Below are 23,181 nucleotides of genomic sequence, written 5' to 3'. Positions count from 1 at the left end.
TTACACTAAATGACTTTGGCTTCTCTCTTGCGGTGGTAAAAATCTCGCTGGCCAACCTGTTGGGGTTCACGTTCCAGGGCGACGCTTCCGGCTCAGTGAGATTGACGTTCGCTGCTCTTACCGCTTGGCGCTATTCCTTGTCTGCCACCGTGGTAAACGACATGTCTTCCGCTTCTATGTGGGTGGTTTCCACTATTGTGGCATCGCTGAACGACTTATGAGCGTGACGTATTTGGAGAGTTCGTCTCGAGGTTGACATCCGTTTTCGCACTCGGGTTAAAGTGACCAGTGCAGGTCAGCCGCACAGCGGGGCGTTTGTTGTTTAGCGGAACCATTCATCTCTTCCCCTCCCACAGGTAAGTAATGGGGGGAACACCTTTCTTTACCAACTCCTTCGGTTGAAATGCGAGTTGCTCGTACGGCTTGGAGGCCCAAAAGTCCTCCCGTCTGCTGATGCTTAAAGCGGTCGGCCGCATTTTGGCAACAGAGCACTGAGGTCAAGCGAAGACACTCGCAAATTAAGACGAAAAAGTGGGTCCCTGAGGAGATCACTTCCAGTGGTGGCACGCTTCTTTTTCCTTCAATAGACTTCTTTGATACCAACTTTCGTCACTGGTTATGTACCAGCAGGTGTGAGCCACTCTTCAATGAACGACATTGACGACAACTTAGGCAACTAGACGTATCCCACTGGGAATGTGCCGCTCTGTAATGACAAAAAGATCCTTTAAATGTATACGATGCTGCGCTCAATTGAACCAGCGTCACAAGGGCTCCGCAGGGAAAGCAACCTGGTGCTTTAGCAGGCTCCACTACAAATGAACTGGTTATGGGCCGCATTGCTTTTCGTTCATCACTTTAACATTCTTTTTATCATTTATCATTTAACATTTATCACGCCAGCGATTGTTCGAGCTGAGACATGAATGTGCTGGGTGTATGCTGGTAATCAATGAACCTCTCACCAACTTCGGTCAATGAGTACTTACCACTTGGTGTGAGGCCAGCGAGGAAATGATTGGTCAGCATTCGGACGCACCGGCGCTCCATGCTTCTCTTCTTGGAGGCTAGGGGCGCGCTTCTCCGCAACGTCACTAGATAGCGCCCGATGTCCAGAAAAAGTGCTAGAGAGGAAGCTGATTGCCACGTGACGTGCTTCTGAGCGTTCGCACGCAACGGTGCTCCATGCATTTCAGAGACCACGCGCACATTCCGCAGCGGTAGCGCCAGATGGCACCGAGTGTTCTTAGAGAAGCGTGAGGGAGTGTCCCACTGCTGTACAGGTCTCTTATATAACTCGTTTCGACTTCGGGGTATGGTGTGTTACTAAATGATTCAATGCTATAATCATTAGCGTCGACAGCCTTTGTAGATGGGTCCTGCCGTAGTTTAATATCAAGCTTTAATGCGATTAGCATTATTATAGTACTTCAGGCACTTTTGCGCGTCTGTCTATATATCTTTCTGTCTATTTTTGCCTGTCTGTCTGTTATCGTTCTCTGGTCAACTTGGGTCGCTGGATATTCCATGGTCTAATGCTTAGAGCATCAGGCCGTTGTAATCAGGGGAGCAGGTTCGAAACCAACTGTGCGGCTAACTTGGGTCACTTTATGTGAAATTGTTTTTGCGCCGCTCATCAATTCACCTATTTCCGACCAACTTGTGTAACAGGATATATGGCAGTGCTTACCTGTCCCTCTTCAATGGACTTATTTCCTCCCACTTTGGATCAGCGGGCATGTAAAACTAGGTATTTGCCACTTGAATGAGCCTCTCTGATGTCAGTTTAGCTCACCGTGTATGTGTGACTGGGTATATGCCAATCTTCATGAGTCCATTTAACGTTACCTTGAGTCACTGAGTATGTATATATGCCACTGCGTACGTGTCACAAGATATGCGCCACATGGCATGTGCCACAAGGCATGTGTCACATGGCATGTGCCGCATTTCAGTAAACTTGTTTCACGCCAGCTTAGGTGGCCAGATATGTATCACTGGCTACGTGCCGCTCTTCAATGAACGGATTTGTCTTACTGCTGCCGATCCCAGAGGAAATGGAAGCCCATTCAAGCTGCCCCACAGCAGCTGTTGTTCTTACCTTCATACTGTAGCAAACAAGGACTCAGCTTGAATGTAATTGTTTTGTATTGTATATGTGGCAAGTCACGTCTGCAATATCACTTGCGCTCGGCGAGGCATCATGGGCTCGCAACATTCTATTGACTTCTATATACACCGATATACACCTATATACTTTCTATATACACCTATACAACAGTCGGCCTGCTAACTTGGCCGTGCGCTCCGTGTTATACGCCAGGTGTAAGCTCGGTGGTCATTTCTGGTGGTTATTTTGGCACTCGCGCCGTTTAGTTAGTGTGATGTGGCGTCTTCTAAGTGGGAAATGGTTCTATGAGACATAAATAAGTGAGTTAGGTCGTTGCTGCCGAAATTTCGCTGGTGTTGTGGTGCACGTAATGTCCAGCATGATGCGCGCGCGTGTGTTTGAGCCAAGAATAAGCCTCTGAGATCGGTTGCGTATTTCTAACAACTAGTTTCACAAATGTTACCATACTGCAACATTTTGATTGTAACTATAAGCCGTGGTTATGCGCCAATGAGTAGCTAAGAAACATACTCTACAATCGTAACAACATCGGTACCTTTCTCCTACAGATTTGGTTTTGCTGTTTGAAAAGTGTTCAACTTGTGATCTGGAGATACACTGCTCGACTACCCCGTTTGTTGGACGCTGTTTTCGGTCACGAATAACATAATTTTGTTTAGTAATAACCACATGCTGTAGTATGAATAACACTTGTCGAGTAGCCAAGGAGCATGCCGTTGGCGGATTGCGCGAGCACACAATGCAGCGGTAGATGCAGAACCATAAATCTGCTTATCCTATACCTTATAGCACATAGCCCAAGCATGATGCATCAGTATGCGTAGTCCCACTGCGGCCTTAGCCCGTGATTTGTTTTGTGTGTTTGTTCATTTCTTGCGAAATGTGGTGACAAAATCGGCCTATTGGCCACTCTACAGTAGACAAGCATACAGGATTCAGACTTTCCTACAAGGCGCAAAAAATGAAAATAAAATTTTGTTTAAAAAATTTCCAAGCGTCCTAGAAACCAAAAATTTTCTACGACGCTTTACTGCTTCACGCTTCATTGCAGGGCAATAAGGCAATGCCGAATCACAAGGTTTATATGTACCATACTTCTTTACTAGCTGCAGTGATCCCTGTTGGCTTGCGGCGCACCTTTTCCTCCTCACCCGATGAAAAAGTGTATACCTGTTATTACGAAGCCCCCTTTAAATATTTTTAAAGCAAATCGAGCATTGAACAGCACATTATAATTTCCAGTATATAACCATTATTTATGAAGTGGCGTCGTGATGGTCGCCTCTAAATGCAATTATGTGCAAGTTTTTCGAGCTTTTGGTCATCTTCTTTAAGGTTACGCCATTTATACGCTCATTAGCTACTCAATTTCAGTATATTCACGTTATTCAACTAACACGGAACTAAATATCAGGCGTCAAAGAGGCAACATACATTCATGACACTCACCGTATTGTATTATCCGAGATATTGAGGCGCAAAGGGAAGAATACGTGTAATGTCTTGTGCACAACTGCAATTACTCAAGTGGGTCACTAAGACATTACTCCATCTTAAGTGCCGTAATCACTCTATCACTCTGTGACGAAGCAAATATTAGGTTCATCATTAGGACACTTTAAGCCGAATAGATTAACGTTTACCGACGTTGCAGAAGACGCTAATAAAATAAAGAACAGAGATATACGCAACGCGGCTTACATACAAATTACCGAACATTCAATAAAATTAATTTACCTCTATGATATCCTGCTGTAAATGCCAAAGCAAAACGTAATGCACACCCACAAAAGCTTTCCCACGTTCTCAGTTGTAATATATGTTGCCGGCAATAAATGCTCTGAACAGTCAGACCCTCTCAGATGCTAACAGTCAGACAAACCGTCAGAACAGTCAGACAAACGCACAGATTCTAACGAAACTGCCATCATTATAAAATGTGAAGTTCAGAGAGATGGCAGATGGCAATCGCAACACAAAAAAGTATATCGCTTGAGAGAATGTCAATTGGAAAATCGACCGAGATAAATCTGTGGAGCTACGATAGAGTTTTCAAGCGAAGCTTGTATTGGCTCGGAAGTGGCGTTATCGTAGTCACGCAACAAAAACCCAGTTGCTGCCACAGCAGGGCAGCTGCGGCAGAGCGCAGTTTGATGAGTTGACAGCTGCGCCGGCACCGGAGTGCGAGTCATTAGCAAGGAATACAGCTGCATAGGCGCGTGCTCACGCCACGCGCAACCAATCAGAGCCGTTTAGCTTCTGCCAGGGAGGGAAAGGGCAGGAAAGGGTCTATCGCGCGCTGCGCCGGCTTCGTTTCCGTTCTGTTAAGTCTCCGAGAACCGATGGAGCGGTCACGCCTTGCGCATTCCCCCAATTAAAGAGCAGCTTTCGACGAGCGGTGACGAGAACTCGCACGTGAAAGGCCTCGCTGTCGATGCACCGATACAGCCATTGGAGTCGCCTGCGCCCACGCAATACGACAGCAACGAGAAGAAGATCCTGAGCTGAGGGAATGGGAGGCGCCGAAGCTATCCGGCACCCTTACCTGCAGGTCACTTAGCCGTGAATCACGTGCAGACAGGGCGACCTTCGCTTAACCCCCTTTTCCGGTAGGGGAAGGCTTGGATATTTGTTTGCTCTTTCCTTGTTGTCGTGACAATTCGCCAAACTTTGGAAATAAATTGTATTTTACATCGTCGAACGTTATCTTTATTGTGTCATTGTTTCCATGTTTCAGTACATTTCACTGACTTTGCAGGATTTCCGCTGGGCAGATTAGGCAGCTGCAATATTTTATTATTAGGGTTAAAGGGCGTTATTAGAGAGAAATTCCCTGAATTATACATAGTAACCTGCACTTCGAGACGTATTCCTTAGAAAGAAACTGTTTAAAATTGAAATAATGCATACATAACAAAATGAAAGACAAATTCACATGTGGAGGACCGGGACTGCCTTAAATAAGCAGGGAATGCACAGGCGATGTAACCATGAACACGATTTAGTTTACTCTGACCTGACTGTAGCAGGCGCAGCGTACTCCATGAATACTTTGTTAAGCGCAAAAAGACAGACACAAGAAAGACGACAGGACAAGGCGCTACTCTCAACTGACATCATTTTATTGCGTCACTCCTTTATAGACCGCTCAAACCAGAGGAACATGCGCAGTGAGCACCATGCGGTAGAGCCACCAACATCCGATCCCAAGAGCGCACTCATGCGAACGAATCCAAAAAACCAAATTCAGCGCTGTACAAGGTTAAGGAAGGCACACTAATGCACAGTGACCCCATTCAGTCATTGGGGTCACTGTGCATTAGTGTGCCTTCCTTAACCTTGTACAGCGCTGAATTTGGTTTTTTGGATTCGTTCGCATGAGTGCGCTCTTGGGATCGGATGTTGGTGGCTCCACCGCATGGTGCTCACTGCGCATGTTCCTCTGGTTTGAGCGGTCTATAAAGGAGTGACGCAATAAAATGATGTCAGTTGAGAGTAGCGCCTTGTCCTGTCGTCTTTCTTGTGTCTGTCTTTTTGCGCTTAACAAAGTATTCATGGATTCGCACCAACTAGCCCGCCAACGCATTGTGCGCAGCGTACTCGTGTCAGCAAATGAGTTTCTGCATACTGATAGATTTTTTTTCTTAGAGAGGAAATGTGTTACCCTTAGCAGCAATGCGAGAAAACTGAAAAGAAGGAATTAACATAACACATTTGTCAACAAGCAACAGGATGTGTCCAGCAGGATTTCTTCCTGACCTACAAAAATAAGAAGGCCTTGTCATGTTGTGAGAACTGACTGAGTGCTTTATTTCTGCTTTTATGTACAAGACATATATTGCCTATTGAATTAGTTAAAGCATCGATATGGTGCAATAAAACTTGGGAAAATGGTGTTGGCTACATTTGCTTGACGACCGAGCAAATCCCGCTCTGGTATTGCTCAAGGCGCACATTAGCATCCCTTTGTGCACAATCGATCTACGACTGAATGAGAACTAGTGGTCCCAATTCGTCAAGCATATGACACCGCTGGTACAGAACTCTCAACACACTAGAAACTGGCTTCAGGAAGTGAAAAAATGAAGAGGTAGCTTCGTTGTGACGTGCTGTCATATCAAAGCACGATCTTTCACGAGTTTAGGCAAGCTGTCCTACCAGTCAAACAAAGAGAAACATCCCGCAGATCTCGCTGTAGCTCCGCGTTACTGGCAGAGATGTTGCAGTACCGTTGTACAATCATTCTCTCATACCTTTCCCTCCCCTCACCCTCCCGCTCAAAAAATAAGAATAATAAATAAAATAGGAATTTGTTGACAGAAGTCAAGACACGGTGATCACATTTAAGCTTGCCAAGTGCATACGGGGCGCCCCATAAGGCAATATATAACGCACTCTACTAGATGAAAGAGAAACGCCATGACCAAATCGAGAATTGCGGCCTTTTCCTTTGCCCGCTTGCTACGCTTCTGAGCCGCCGTCTGGCTGCACCCTCGTCTTTGCTTTTTGATTTCTCCCACGATTCCTGTATTTCTTTTTTATTATTTTTGTGTCTTTTTCTTCCCAGAATATGGACGAGCTTTTCAAACATTTCACATTTCTCTATATAGCCACCAGTGTGCTATTTCTCTGGCCGTATTGATTCATTCTCTGTAGAGGCCAAGCACTAAAAGGAAAATGCTCACACACAGAACCACTACCAAGGCCCCGTTATGACAGCGAAGCCATCGTGCAAGGCACTCCATAGATATCAATGTTTCCAGGCCAAACAAGCTGATACGTGCTTCAGTGCTTACCACCCCTCGACCGCATTAAATAATATTTCCTTCCATTGATTTCCGTGCTTCTTGAATTTTTCCAGTGATCCGTGGACGCTATCTGAATTCCTTAAATTGAACGTGACGGCTTCTTGGCTTCCTGCTGTCGTTTCAATATGAGGCGCACTCCCTCCATATTGGAATGGGACCAGAAAGAATCCATTACAGTGGTCACGCATAGCACGGCGGCGCGAGTTGTATTGGGCCAAGATTCATAACAAGCCGTTCTCTTCGATCCAGCGATATCAATTCTTAGGTCCTCGTGACTCCGCGTGCATAAACAATGCATCTATGGATTTAGGCAACGAGAAGCAAACTGGAAGAATATGAAAAAAATGTCCAGTTCCAAATCGCAATTTGAGTTTTATGGGATTTTTATTGCGCCTAAAGAAATCCTATAAAACCTTTATCCTTCAACGCATTTCGCAGCATACTACTCGCCTGCCTGGCAAATCAGTAAGTCGTGCAATCTCCTCCCACGCGAAGGACGTGATACACACGGCCGCGGAATACGCTATCTCCGGGATCGGCTCACGATACATCACGCAATGCCCTAGATCAGCTTAGTTCACAAGTGCGCTGTCTCGAGGGCCGGCTCACCTTATTCGGCAAGAAGACGAGAGAAAACGGATGCCAAACCTCGACAAAGAAGTCATAGTTAGGTGTAGTAAGAACCTTGTTCTCAAAGGCACATATTGTTGCACTGAGGGTATTTAGGTATCATTTGTTAAAGTATGGACAGCTGGGTGAGTCGATGTGTTAACAGCGTTATAAAAAAAAGCGCCAAGGACGCGGTCTTAAAAAGGAAACAACAAGACGGTGAACACTCAACTATAGTTTATTCATGAAACGCAGAATACAAACCTTTCAAAAACACCACCTGGCGGACTGGTAACATAAACGTCATAGCACAACAAAAAGAAGAATCCAGGAAAGGAAAACAAAATACGCCGATCCCAGACACTATGCGAATCGACGTAAGCGAAGCTTTCCAGGGTATCTACGACGAATTGATTATTATTATGACAATTACTATTTACGACAATTAGCGGTGATGTTGAAGGCGAATGTTTAATGCTTTCAGCGTGTAGTCTAATATGAGAGTGGTGAATTGATGTTAAACGTTACCTTGCGTGCACCACTGCTGTTTGTCTGCGTTGCACACAGAACACACAGGGAGACGTGTTTGCTTGAGGCGTTGTTGTGCGTCATCGTTCATAACCTCCGAAAGGTTGATCTTTATCACTGCCTCATGTGGCACATCGCATCGTCGCAGAAGTGTTAAACTTCAATTTAATTATTGGGCTGTACACGTAAAAACCATGATAGGATTACGAGGCACGCCTAAAATGGACTCCGGATTAATTTTGACACCCTGGTTTACTATAACTTACACCTAAATCTAAGTGAACTATCGTTTTTGTATTTGGCTTCTGTCGAAATGCGGATGCCGCGGTCGGAAGCGAACGCGTGACCTAAAGCAATGCCATTGCCGTTAAGCTACCGCGGCGGGCACATATATGTTGATTTGACGTGCCAACGCTTCCGTAGTGTCGCCTAGACACTACGGTATTTTAATGCGGCTTTTCATCTGAACGCCATGTGCCAGTTGTCCCCTTGACAAAACTGCATGGTGTCTATTTCTCAAGAGTAGCAGAAGCGTACCGTACCGTGCCAATAGTTTTCCCGCAACTGCTGTTTCCTTGCCTTTTCACGTCATGTTATCTCCCGCCCTCTCTCCCTGTATAGGATCTGCGAGATTCCGTCGGTTCTGCCCACTATCTGCCTCCTCTCCCCCCCTCCTATCTGCAATTCTATCTACGTCCCCTCCGGACTTGCACGTTAGTAGAAAGGTAAGCGCCGCTGCTTCTGCGATGTTTCTGAGGGGGGGAGGGGGTGTGAGGGGGTGTCACTGTTGATTCCCGCTGCCAATTTGGTTCCACCTGCCAAGGGCTTAAGTGGCGACATCTAGGGAGCTCCAGAGGTCATTGTCCGCATGTGACGTGGTGGAAAGGTTGAAACGAGTTTCTCACGTCGACTTTGCTCTCTACCACGCTCCTTCCAACCGCGTACTTAGATTTAGGTGCACGTTAAACATCCCCAGGTGGTCAAAATTTTTGGAGTCCTCCACTACGGGGTGCCTCATAATCAGAAAGTGGTTTTGGCACGTAAAACCCCACAACTTACTTCTACGCTCCTTCCATGTGTATACCCGCTCTGAACCACCACCCGACACGGTGTGCAGACAGCAGCAGGAGCAGCAGCGGAAACGTCGAAGGAAGAAGCAAAGATTCGCTTTAAAAAAGACATGAGTTGGGGCAATATACACAGGAATTCATACGGTCACATGCACAAGGTTAGGAGGCACGATGTACCTGATAATCGACTTCTTTTGTTAGAGGTAGCGATGGTTCGCTTACACAATCATATTGAACTTCACAAATATGAACAGACCATTCGATTTCTCGGCTAAGCTCATTGTGGCTGCGGCCGAGAATGAAGGTGTTAGTGTAACGAGGCGAACAATCGCGCTTCTTGCAATGGTCTGCTCAGTAGGTATAAGGTTAGCTGGTCAAGGCGTGCTTGTGTTCTTTTAAGCTCGCCTTGACACATCAGTCACTCTAACCAAGGTAGACCTTTCCACAAGATAATGGCAGCTGGTAAACAACACCGACTTTGCATAGCACAAAAGACAACAGCCCAACTTTCTGTCCTAATAAATCACATTTCTTGTTTTACACTCTACACCGAAGAACCAGCTATTCTCGTTTTCTCTCAAATGAATACTGCTACGTTCATGTGTAATAAATACTGCGATCTTGCTGTGTTTTAACATTACACCTAACATACTGTGTTCGTTGTGTCACTGCGTGGTTTCTAGCTTTCATTCTCGCAGCTAATTTACTGACACTCGAGGTGCGCTCGCTCCGTCGCGGTACCGTGCCGGGTGTGATGGTGCCCGCGCTGCCCGCGCCGAATGTTGGCAGTTACGTCAGCTGCTGTGGACACGAACGCAAGAAGTGGTAAAGATTGGTGTCTTCATGCGTGCTGTCATCCCGCCCACCCACTGTTGGTGGCAACATTATGTATTGACTTTTGGTGGCTCAGCGCAGTGAAATGGAGCAGCAACACGGAATATTCGCGTGTGTGATAAGGGAAACGCACGAGTGTGTCCAAGCTACTGGCAGTCCTCATGACGCCAGTGTTACCAGCGCGTGTGCTCTCGTTCACATGAACTCCGTATATGCACGGCTTTAGGCACGCGATAAGAGGTGTGTTTAGTTAGTGCGCGAACGCTTACTGCACTTTATGCCGCCCGCTAAACTACGATCCTTATTTCGTGTGCTATCTTAATACTCTGCCATCGGTATAAACACCTTGTTCTTCGGGCCAAACGGCTTCCTCTTCATGAATTTCGCTAGGTTACCCTGGAAACATCAGCCCCGTACATTAGTTCGCCAAACAGTCATTTATTACCAGTGTCACTAGTGGACGCGGAGGATCAACGTACTGCTGACAAGCTGAGCACACCAGCAAGACGGTGCATCGGAGTCGCGAAGCGGTAAAGAGCTTCTATGCGAGCAGGTCGGTGTCACTCTCGCTGCCGGAGACGCCTGACGAAGCCTGCGCGTTTTTCAGGCGGCTGTCCTCTGGCGACGTTCGTGTGAAACCGCAATCGCTGCAAGCAGCCCATGCTGACCGTCATGGAGGAGAGACAGTTAATTGCTGCAAGGAGAGAACGTCCGGTAGTGAGAACGGCGTCCGCTGCTGCTTCCCAGTTACCTTGTTATGACATCATATGCGGCAGCTAAGGAACAGCATCGAAGGTGGAGTCCTTTAATGTAGTACGACAAAAGGGGCGGAGCGCTGCACACAGTTCTACTGTTCTGATTGGCCAGGATTAGATCACTGAAGTTTCTCGTCTAGCGGCCTAGGTTAAGTGACTGCTTTAAAGCGGACATCTTGGGTGCCATAAGCACTGCTTGCTTTGACATGCAGCATGATTCAGTTCAGACGTGTAGACTGCTGAGATATAGTGAGCTCTCACAACTGTGGAGCCAGTTTTAAAACATGAGACAAATCAATTCGCTCTATTCAACCTCCTGACCTCACCTCCTCCCGAATAAGCAAATCTCGCGAATAGAGACGGCATGGGTCCGCTTAGTCGGCTTAGTGCGATGCCCCGACATAACTCAAGCAAGCTACCACGTTCTTTTTCCGCCTTCGGCGTAGGCTAACAACCCTCTGTGTGACGCCCCTGTCGGTGCCATGAATGCAAACCTAAGATCCCAACACTGGATAGTGGGTTCCATGTGCTGAACGGATTTTATTGATCCATAATAATGTACTGCTTCAAGCTGCAAAAATGAAAACCATCCTTTTCTAAATCGCTTTAGTTTCTTTAAAAATAATGATCAAAAGTTCTCTTTTCTCTCATTTGATTCTTCCCTGTTTAACCTCGTCCGGCCTCGTCGCATGAAACAGCAGTGAATCTACTCTTATTTCGCAGGTACGGGTCAGTAGTCTGTTGCAAGCCCTTCCTAATAGAATTCCGTTCCCGAGCGGAACGATATGATACGCCAGACGCAGCTTTGCCCTTTTGTGCTGACGCCCAATGTATGGCAGTGAATAATTTTGAATACTTTTAGTAAAAATCATGCAGGAAATAATAACGACTAAATCGTGCATTAGTACCTGAAATCTGCTTTAGTTTGCATCTTTCCAGAGTTCTTTAGAGGAAATATCGCATATATGAGTGAGCATTGTAAGTAAAGAAAATACGTTTTTCAGCAACGACCGCGTGTTGCAGAGTAACATTTAAATCGAGCAGTTCGAGATATCCTTACTATAAAGAATGTTACAAGAGAAACAAGCGAAGAAAAGCAGGAAGGAATAAACCGTGTCGATCATATTCTTATGGAGTTAAATACACTCAACGTTAAGCAATGGTCATGCTTGCACGATGCGCCTGCCATAGCGCATCTAAGAGAGGAGGATACTCTTTTCTTTTTTTTCTTGACAGCGTTGCATGTTTAGAACCCTTCAAAGCACGTGTACGTCTTTGATGCAATATACTTTGCACCTAGCTATATATCAGCCCCCCCTTCCCCAAAAACTCATTTAAATATACCCTCCCACCTTTACATATACCCTCTCACCTCAGAAGACATGCATGCAATAGGTACTGATGATGTATTTTTTTACGTTGGTCGAAAGATGGAAATGTGATTCTTTTTTTCAAACTTTTGTTTTTTACTGCCACTGATGTCTGTGAGCTAGTCTGCATTGTTGTAAATGTGCTCTTAGTCCGTCACCTTGCTAAGAAAGCAGAGAAACAAAAGAAAAAGAATGCCAACAAATCCTATGAAGCCATACCACGATCATGACCAGCTACCTTCCTGTCTCTTTGTCTATGTCTGCCGCTCGATTTTTTCTACTCCCAAGTTTGCTGGCATTCTCCTAGTATAACCATGTACCAACAAGCCAAACAAGTCACTCTTATGACCATATTACATATTTGCAACGTGGCTTACGACATTTTGCACATGCGAACACCAAGTATTGGTCCAATGTCAACATACACTCACTTATTTGCTTATTCTTTATTTTTCTTACCTTCAGGGTACTCACCGTGTCACCGCCGAATGTTAGAGTGTCCTTTAATGCATTTTTACTGGGAGGAGGGTCTCAGCTGGTAATTAACATTACGGTAGATTTGTTAATTCCTTAGGTGTTCATGGGAAGAATAAGTGTGAACATGAGTCAGTGGTCTATCGGGGCATGTTAACATTATGCTGCTGGTCTCGACGGGCTGGAAATAATATTAGTGGTGGAAAGGATATGTAGCGAAGAGAAGTGTTATGATAACATACTTTGTGGATTGTACAGAAATATGGTATCACTTGGACAAACAAAAGTAATGGCATACTAGGATAGTCATTCATTTCCGTGACACTCAGAGTTCCATAACAAATCGATAAAGCGAAGCGGATGGAGCGATTCCGTGTTGTTTCAAGTGTGCGTATTACTGTGGCCTGATGCGGGTCTCGTACTAGATGACGCGCTGTCCAGTTGTGGGCGAACGTATGTGGTGCGTAGAAGTTGTTTTATTGGAAACGGAGTTTAATAAAGCAATTTTACACGTAAGTAGCCTAAGGTACACTTTGATTTAGATACTGCGTGTTGTACGTTTCGTTTCCAGGGGAGGGTGTTAGCTATGTGCATACCGAGGTAATGGCACGATGTTACAGATTGAAACGAAAAATCATTCAGTACTTAGGTTGCACGAGCTGTGTTAGCACGGGAGATTCGCATGACTTTGCATTTGTTAACGCTAAGTTCCATCTGCCGAGCCTGTCAGCAATCATTAACATTATTTAGGTCACTTTGAACGCAGATGATCTTGCGGAGTGTTTGTGATTTTACTATGGATATCGCAAATATTCACGAAGACACAATTATATACATGCACGTCATTAGGTGAGTGATTTACGTATGTCAAAAATAAAAGGCCATAAACCGACCTTTGGCGATTGCCTGCTGCTACTGAAGACACATAGAAGGAAGATCTGTCAGCACTAACAAATTGTACGCGAGGTGACCGGAGCGCTCGAGCCCAGTTGATTGTTCCTTGCCCGATATGATGGATGCTTAGTTTGGGCAAAGGTAATGAGTGGTTACGTTTATGAGGGCATTTAGGAAAATCAAGAAGCGTGCACTCAATAAGAAATCCACCATGAAGACATACATTCGAATATTGAGTGAAAGTTAAGTGACCACCATAAGGAAAGAATTTACGTGCAGTTCAATTCGTTTTGTGAAGTTCATGCATCAAATATCGTGTGCTTAGCGCCTGACGTTGCACCTGCTGCCTCACGCTGGTGGGGGCTACCTTTACCGGGGCAAGGAAGTCAAGTTGCTTCAAGCTTCTGCACTCGGGTATACAGAGGATTAATTATGCGGCTGTCGAGAAAAACGAACAAATAGGTAAATAATGCAGAATTAGGAAAGAGTTATGAAACTTTCACTTTGTTCATCCAGCGAAGAAGGCACTCTGAAATTTTTATTGTTTACATATCTCCCCCCACTCCCCGTCTTTTTTGAAAGCCCTGGGCTTAATGAAATTGAAATCGATGACCATGGAAGCGGGTTTCTTTAATTTGCACACTGTACGTGAGGTACAGAAATGGAATCTGTTTAATTATGCGCGTCAAGAACATTTGCGTTTCAATCAGAGCCATGCGGACTCATGCGGAAATAAAAGGAACTGAAAAACGCTTCTTCGTAAGATTTAATTTGTAACAGATTGGGGCCATTGAAACTTTGACAGAAAATGGCGACAGCTGTAGCGCTTTCCCACAACAAGTTGAACACCCAGCAAAGCTATACAGTGTGGATTAAACCGCCCAGAAATTGTAGCAAGCTGATTCTATAAAAAAACATATAGCAATGGAGCGTGTTATAGGGGGGGGGGGGGGCAGCACTTGCGGGGTAGTGTTAGGCGATTATTCTCCTGTTTTTTCGATTACTTTTGCGACACAGCTTCTTCTTAATTCAAAGAGAAGTAGGATGTGCTAAATAGCTTTCAAGTTTTCGGAAGCTTCAAGTGGCACTTTAAACATTAGAGATAACTCAAGAAATGAAGTAAACAAAGTGTTCAGAGAAGGCGTTTTGAAATGAAGGCAATGCCTACAAATATTTATTTATATTACCGTTGCCACTTTGTTGCACAGGACCAATGCGAGAATTGAATCGTAAATAACCATGTATTTACTGCGAGACACAGCGTGCTTTGCGTAAAAAGGAAAAAAAAACAAAGAAAAACAAACGGAGCAATTGGCGGAAGAAATTCGGGATTGCCTTATGATGGCCACACTTTCAGTTCAGTACGTATAACTTCGATGAAGACAACGTCGTTAAACGAAGCTATGTCATTCTTGATGATGATCTGTCATATTTCAACTGGTTGCGTTCAACTGAAGTAATGCTCTATAGTTGACGAAATCTCTGTGCAGAGAAGTTCACGCCACAACACGTCATCAAATGACGATGGGAAAATAAGTATATTCAGGCTTAGTTCATGGCATCTTTCTTTAACGTGCACATTAACAAATCTGACATGAAGCCGCTAAGCATACACTGATACTACATTGCTGCACACCAATAAACACAATCAGGTTTACTTCGTTTCGCCAAAAGCAGCAGAATGCAGTACAAGTCTCATTGCAACATGTCCGAGCCATCTGGAAGGAAACACGAGAAAAGAGATATCATATATTCTTTTACATCATAAGTAACTTAAACTGATGACACTTCTAAAATACATTTTGCTGAACTAGTCAGTTCACTATTTGTAACAACAGAACATGGTAGAAGCAATGTTTTCTCATCATAAATGACAAATATTTTTGTTGCTATCGTTATAGTACTCGCGCTGTGTCACGTGCACGTTGCACTAACCATAAATCGTACTTCAATCTTACGCGGATGGGTACGCCCCTTCCTCTGGTTATACGCACCGTCACTCGCCGTCTCACTTCTTAACTCCCAACTTTACTAGACCTTAATTAGCAAAGGCACCTCGACGTTGCTTCGTTGATTTTGTTTTTGTTGGTGTTAGCTTTCGTGTTCGCTGGCTTTTCTGTGAAACGCTGCTCTCGTACCTCGCACACTAAAGGTACGTCCTCACTTGCGCAAATTTCGGCAGCGCTTTTGCTGTCGTCTTCTCGTCTCGTGCCCCGTCTACGTTTTGCGCTGTTAACGCCAGCATGGAAAACCAACAAGCCCAGGCTGCTGTTGTGGAGAACTGTTGGCGCGAAAGCGCCTTTCGCAGCGCGCGTTTTCAAGCACGCCGCCTTGCGCGCGCTTATTTCCGCAAGTGAGGAGGCACCTCAACACAGTCTCCTATCTCAACAGCGGTCGTCTCCGGAGGTCATCGATTCACGCTGACTCACTCTCTTGAGATTCTCACTCTCTTGGCGCTGACAGAGCCATCATCGGCGGGACTTACAGGCCGACGCAGAAAACACCATTCGTGTTATTCGTTTTTTACAGTTACCGCTGCTCCATTTGTGTCAACAAACTTCCCTCGTCGTTCCTGGTCCCTTTCTTGCCATCTTCTTACTACGTCTTCTCTTTTCAACAACACGTTTTAAAGGGTCTTACACGTGTGGAGCCAACCAATACCTTGAATTTGCACTGGGAAAGCGTTCACTTTTTGCAAAAACCTAAACCCTACATATTCTCATGTCGCTGAAGATGCTGGAGACGAGGAAAGAGAGAGAAACGCCCATGCTAGAAGAAAACACCGGAAAAGGAATTGATTCGCTATTTTGAAACGGTGAAGAGGTAGAAAGGATACTGAGTCGAATACTCGACAGAAACGAATTTGCCAGAGTCAGGAGATGCTTACATTTCCCTTCGGAAGATATAACATACCGCAGTCTTGAACAGGATTTACTTGGTCTTCTTCGCTCTGCAGAGCACAAATCTCAGAAATGCGAGCACTTTATATGCAGAATTTCAAGATTGCCTGACTCTCGCTTATGTTTTCCACGTGTACCAATAATATAAAAATAAAAAATATCCCGCTTAAATGCAATTATGTTTGACAAAGACGTTAAGAGTTATCCGACAGTACCCGTTGAGAAATGATGTTCGTGAATGTGGCCTCTTCTAAAATCGAGCCTTGCAAGCCAATGCGAGTGAAAAACGTATAGCAGTAGGCTACCGTTTCACTAAAGTGCGTCTGATTTACCCTCTCAAATATGGTCTTTGCGGTAGCTGATATTTTTTGTTCTTTTCTCTCTTATGTTTCCTTGTTTTTTTTTTTGAGGCCAAGGTCTTCTTAACCAACTTAACAGATTTGGCTTATATGGAATCTGGGTATCTTGCAACCACTTCTAACAAAAGAACGATTGGTTAGGTGACTTGTAGAAGTCGCATCAACAGGACAATGGTAAGTACTACATGATACCTCGTCAAGCCCAAAATACGTAGCAATTGTCAGCAATGAAGGCCGTCACAAAAAAACTAGTCTAAATAGCCGTAAACGTCTTGGAAAATGATACTTTGTCGCAGTCCCCCCTCTGCATTATACCGCCGCCAAGTGCCATCTCAATTAACTACAACACCCTCCTCTAAATGGCATAAAGTGCTCGAATTCGATGCTGCACCGCCGCGCACGGCGGGAGGAATGGAGAGCGCGTGCATCAACGCACCCTGAGTTCGGGAGGCAGTAGAGCTGGGTAGGAGAATCAAGTGGGAACGCGCATGCGCGCTGTTATGCTTGAGCTTGCGCAGAGGTGAAAGCTGCGCACCGGCCTCGCTTATCTCTACTCGCTGGCCACTCTTGACGAAGCCTTTAAGAGGCGTGGTATCTCAGAGAGTGTGACGGGTATGTTATACTCCAGCGTAGAGCTGACGCGCGCTACGCATGATGTAGTCCTGATATACGCCGGCCAACAATGAACGCTCATACAGTCAGTCTAGCTTCTGGCGCTGATAGCGCACACCGGTGGCGTTCGGCACGCTTTGGCTCGAACGGAGCGGGATTGCAACTGATCTTATCTCACGCCGAATGCGCTATACATAGAGTTTCTCACTATAACACCTAGAGGGAAATCTGGCGCCACCGTCTATGGGGGTTTCTTAAGGGGCACCGTGCCGTCATGGGAATGACGGTATATGTGTCTGCGAGGCTCGTGTTGGCTAGTGTTGTAAGACGCTTCGTCTAAAACGTGGATATGGCTACACAAATAACGCGTTCTCAAAGTAAAATATTCATAAAATGTTTCCATTCACGCATATTACATCTTTACTCACCTACAATGCATGACGACGGGAAGAAAAGCAAGAACAGACGACAAACTGTTTCAAAGCGAGCGCGAACCTTGTCGTCTGTCCTCCAACTTTAGCGGCCCGCTGATACTTTTTACGTAACATATAATCGTACGAGCAATAACAAGTTCTTATAGTTAAGCAAAACATAATAATACCAAAACAGTTAAGCGTAATAATAATACCAAAACAGCTTTTCACGTGCTGTTTTAGTAGAAAATGAATCGTTGTGACAGACGGAACGGTGCTAGCCAAGCGCGTCTTCAAGGTGTCCTGTCTCTCCAAGAACGATGCCAATCCGAAGTCACAATATACCGGCATTCCCATGCATACCACAGCGCAGCAGCGCCAAACTTCCCTCTAGGTAATGTAGTGAGAAACTCTATGGCGCTATATCAGAGCTCATCATGGACTAGCTTTGATCGCCGGCAATATGCTGGCTTACCGGTCGGGTATAGTCCTTAGTTCAGGGGCTCTATTCTGTATGGACATTCCGCCATTTTCTCCGAGGCGTGACGCATGCGCGACGCATACAGAATGCAACTCGTGGCTACGTTTTGCTTTTGCAACGTGACGCAAACTTGACATTTTGCCCAAGAAACTTAAATGACGGCACTGAACCTAGCGTTCCGGATAACGCAAAACAATTTTCCTCCTCAGTAAAAATAATGCAGCCAGCTCAAGACACATGATTTTTTATCGAAAACGCTCGTCGCTTCCCTATTGTTCTGCGTACAAGCCGTCGTCTGCTTCGTTAGCTAGGACGCATGTCCCCGGCAAACGGAATGAGTCATCGCACGGTGGCGCCAACGCGCTTGTTTTCTACCTTGAGTCAACACACGCGACCTACCAGTGGTGATGAGCGCACGTTCTTGGCTACGTTATCGTATCTCGCGAAAGGCGGGTGACTGAGCCCGATCCGGCTGGCTGAGAACAGGCCGAATACCACAGGCAGCGCTGCGCGCGCCAAAGGTACCCGCTTGCGCGACGCAAGCACCGGCGCTGCCATCTCTTGCTCACTTCGCTGATTACTCGCACGGCGTGAGAAAACTTCGAGGCGCCGCCTTGCGTGTACTCCTTTTTATAAATTAAAAAGAAGCCGTTGCCATAAACTCTGATTGCGCGAAAGGCATTCATCTTGATTACAATACAAACACAGCAGTGAAAAGTGGACAACGTCGCAGAAAGTTTGCTATGTTCAACGAATAGCTTTTCGTATAAACGCGTTCTTTTAAAAAATGATGGTCCGAAACACAAATGCCAACACCACAAGAGAGAGATGCAAATGCCACGAGCACGCATTACGAAGAAAATATTTTCATGGTGCCAAACGACGGGAAATGTGTGGCGATATGCATTCCTTACGGTCGCTTTTGCATGTGGCTGCTCATTACTATAATTCGAGCGGCTTGTCGCATCACAAATTATGGCGGAAAATTCCTACGTCAATAATAACTTCCAACGTCAATGCAAAACAAGTTCGGCTACGTTGATGCAATTTTCTCGGCGCATCGAAGGAATGAAGAGAACGAATAGAAATCTTCACTTTAGTGAGAATGAGGGAGGTTTTTGTATCTTGTCGTTTTATTAAAAAAATAATTATCCATGCAAGACGCTGGAATCAAACTTTTGGTGTCGAGCACAGTAGCGCGGCGCTCTAACCGTTAGGCCACGATTACTTGTTTTTTTTTTCTTCTTTATTGTCTTATTTGGAATCTCACAAATTATCAACAAACAAATTGAGAGAGCACGCACGTGAAGAGGCACTTATAGCATATACCAACTAGGAAACTAGTGCGATTGTAAATATATCAAAATTATTATAGATTTCTCAAGGGCACGTCACTTTGTAAACAGATTTATATTTTTTAGGAATATCAACGTCCATTGCTTGCACACTGTGTGTAAGATATATAAGAATGAGAAAAGTGCTTCCAGATTTTGTTGTTACCAGAAACAGCATTCACAGAAATCTCACGAGCTTTATTATGGACGTCGTCGCCTCTGTGCGTTTACCTAATGTATGTTTTCAGCAGAATTTCTTAGTTCTGTCGACAGAAGAGAGCTTTGCATTCCTTTACATCGGTATCTAAGTCCAGAATGTACTAAAAAGGGTAAAGAGCATGCGACTTCTAGTAGCAGAAATATGTTTCTTTTCTTTTTTTTTTTTCAGAAGTCATACGGGAATGCTTTCAGCAAATACAGTTTTAACAGATTTTTTTTTCTGCAGAGCAGAGTACAGATTTCCTAACCTGTAAACAACGTGAGAAACTAGATAACGTTTTGCTGCATTGTTAGGAAAAATTGAATTTTTGGGATATTTTAGAAAGAACAGTTAAAGAAGAATCCCTGCTAGATCTCGATGGCATCACGTATCTAGCAATAAAAATGAAGGTAGGTTTCGTTTTGATCTAGTAATGATCGTTGGCTTTTACATCCTGCGGCACTCCAGAATGGCTGTGTATTACTGTGACCCAGACGCACGACCTGCGCGATTAGGCCACGATCGGGCACATACGTCTCGTGTTACAAAGCCCGCTAGCTGATTGCAACTCTTAGCAGAGGCACCCCGTGCCACTTTCTCGCCTTCATTCCTCGTGGCAGGTTCCGCTTTGCGGCGAGACCTAGCGTTGCGCCATGATTGACTGTACTATACCCGAGACCGGCCTGCTATTCCCAGTGTTTCTCACGTAGGAGCTAACGCTATGTATCAATTTTGCGACGTTTGCACCGACTTCCATCACTCGCATAAGGCATGCTTTACCATTTGTTCTCCGGAGCACAAATATCATCGTCCTTTTAACATACACGACATGAGGTAGCCATAGGTACATACGATTCGATAACACGTGATCGTTGATGATTTCACGATCCATGTTTCGCTCGTTTCGCTCATTCGCTACCGACATCAACCACAACAAATGCCATGCCATAAGTTTTCATCGAAGGGCCGGCGCAGAAACCACGCCGCTGGCGCAGTACGATCTTCCACGTGGTCGTCGTCCTGCAGCCATCGTCAAAACACAAGCATGCTCGCAACCGACACGCCAAACTATTCAATTTGCACAAACAGTGGTCCACCTGATATTGCTTACGGGAACCCTGAACAATGCTGGTTAGCCAGGTACCTGAAAAATGCTTTCTTCCCACATTGCGTGGGATTCGCCCAATTCGGCCACGGCGGCGCATTTCCGTGGAGGCGAAATGCGAAAACGCCCGTTTACTTAGATTGAGACGCAGGTTAAAGAGCGCCAAGTGGTCCAAATTTCCGGAGTTCCCCACTACGGCGTGCCTCATAATCAGATCCTGGTTTTGGCACGAAAAAACGCATAATTTAATTAATTAATTCGCACAACTTTTTTACTCATACCCATTGCATTCATGGCACAACCCGCTAACGCGTTGACGCAATAGACTTTCATTGAAAAGCGGCACGTATCCAGTTGACCTGTGGTGCAGCCCGCTAAAACAACGGGTTGCGGTCCTGCAAGAACCCTTGTGAGGTATGCAGAAACTTTATTTGTCCGGAAGATATCTTAAGCATAGGATAAAATTAAGGAATCGTCTTCTTCATTGAAAAGCGGCATATTCCCGGTGACGCCTGCCTACTTACCCAAGTTGGCAGCAAAGGAGTTCACTGAAGACCAGCACGGACTGACAGGCGCAAAACCCAGTGTTTCAAGTCGTTGTCACTAAGTTTCATTGAATAGCGGCACCTACTAAGTCCTGCGTCTGCAGTGACCATGGTGTCGGCATGAAAGAGTTTTGTTCAAGAGTGGCATATATCTACAGATTGCCACATACTTTGCCACATTGCCAACGGCTGGTTTCGAAATCTGTTCCCCGAGCACAGCAGCCCTATGCGTTATCAATTCGACCATGGATTAGCCTGTGACCTTGGTAGGCGAAGCACTGTTCGATAGAAACAAGCCCAGTTAGAAACGTTAGTAGAAAGCTCTAAACCCCGGAAAGCGTGTGACGTACGCTGATGATGCTAACGCAGCAATAGCAGCAATACGACAAATCTGAAAAGAAGTAATGGACATGGCAAAGTTCTCAAAAAGCAACGAGCCTGTATAGAAAGATATTTTTTGTGACGTTAAAAAAGGCCTGGTCGCCTTGTAAAACCACCAGAGTGAAGGGTTTTGGCGGGCTTTTGTACATAAATGTTTTCACCCCACATTCAATTAGTTCAAGCATGGCTTTGAAATTATGAAACTTCAGAAAATGGTGTTTGCTACATCCTCTTGACGAAAGAATGAATCGCTCTTTGCAATTGCTTTAAGGATACGTTCGCATTTCTTGTGCACAATAGATCTACCGCGGCTACGACTGAAAGAGTACTAGTGGTTAAAATACGGCAAGGATATGAGACCGGAAATGCACGACTATTGGCAGAGTAAGAAAGGGACTCCATGGCAGAGTAAGAAAACAAGGACTCCAGTAACGACTCCAGGAAATGCAAAGGAAGAGATAAGTTCATCGTATAGCGCAATCCTGCAAACACACAAGCTTTCACTAGTGTCAGCAAGCATACTTATCAGTCAAACAAGCAGAATGACCCCGAAAATCTCTCTGTAGCCCTGCATTATGAGCAGAGAAGTCACAGTGCTGTTCCGAAGCTCATCCTCTTCTCTCTCCTCCCCCCAACCAAAACAATAAATCCAAAACAAAATATAATACAAATAAAATGGAATAAAATTTTGGGAATGATAATAAACAAGAAGAATTTGTCGGCAGAATAAAAGACACGGTGACCGCACTTCAGCTTCCAAAGTGCAGACGGCGAGCCCCATCAAGCAATATATAACGCACTCTACCAGATGGACGAAGCAGTGCGTGACCAAATCGAGAAGTGCTCTTTTTCTCCGCCCTACAACTACGCCTCCCAGTCGCCGTTCGGCTGCACGTTCGTTCCCGCTTCTTTATTAAAAGCGAAGCTTTCCTTAGCGAACTTGGGCGCGTTGGTTGACCGTGCATGCGAGCTGACTGTTTCCTTGCCGAATAGAACAACCAATCAAATCTGAGTACGTGCGGAGGTGGGTTCGTTGCAGCAGCACCAGATGGCGCAAGCCTCTGTGCATCCGCGGCTGCACGGTAGCGAGGAAGTAATCGCTTCTAGCGGGTAGAATGGATTCGAATTGCGCTACGTACGCATGCGCATGCTGCCTTTGAAACCATGATACGCTCAAGAAGTTCTTCGAACTGACTAATTGTCAGCAACTCCTCTACAGAAAAGCATCGTTCTAATTTGTGTGCGTCCCCACTTTGCTTGTATATGTGTGCGTGTGCGGGCGTGCGGGTGTGAAATGATGTTTTCGACTCTTTATGCAGTCACGCAAAGCTTCGCCACGTGTAGATTCTAACTCGTTGAATCTGCTGCATTTTTTTATT

Source organism: Dermacentor variabilis, chromosome 4, assembly GCF_050947875.1.
Source record: "Dermacentor variabilis isolate Ectoservices chromosome 4, ASM5094787v1, whole genome shotgun sequence".
Classification (NCBI taxonomy): Eukaryota; Metazoa; Arthropoda; class Arachnida; order Ixodida; family Ixodidae; genus Dermacentor; species Dermacentor variabilis.
This window is presented reverse-complemented; position numbering follows the sequence as displayed.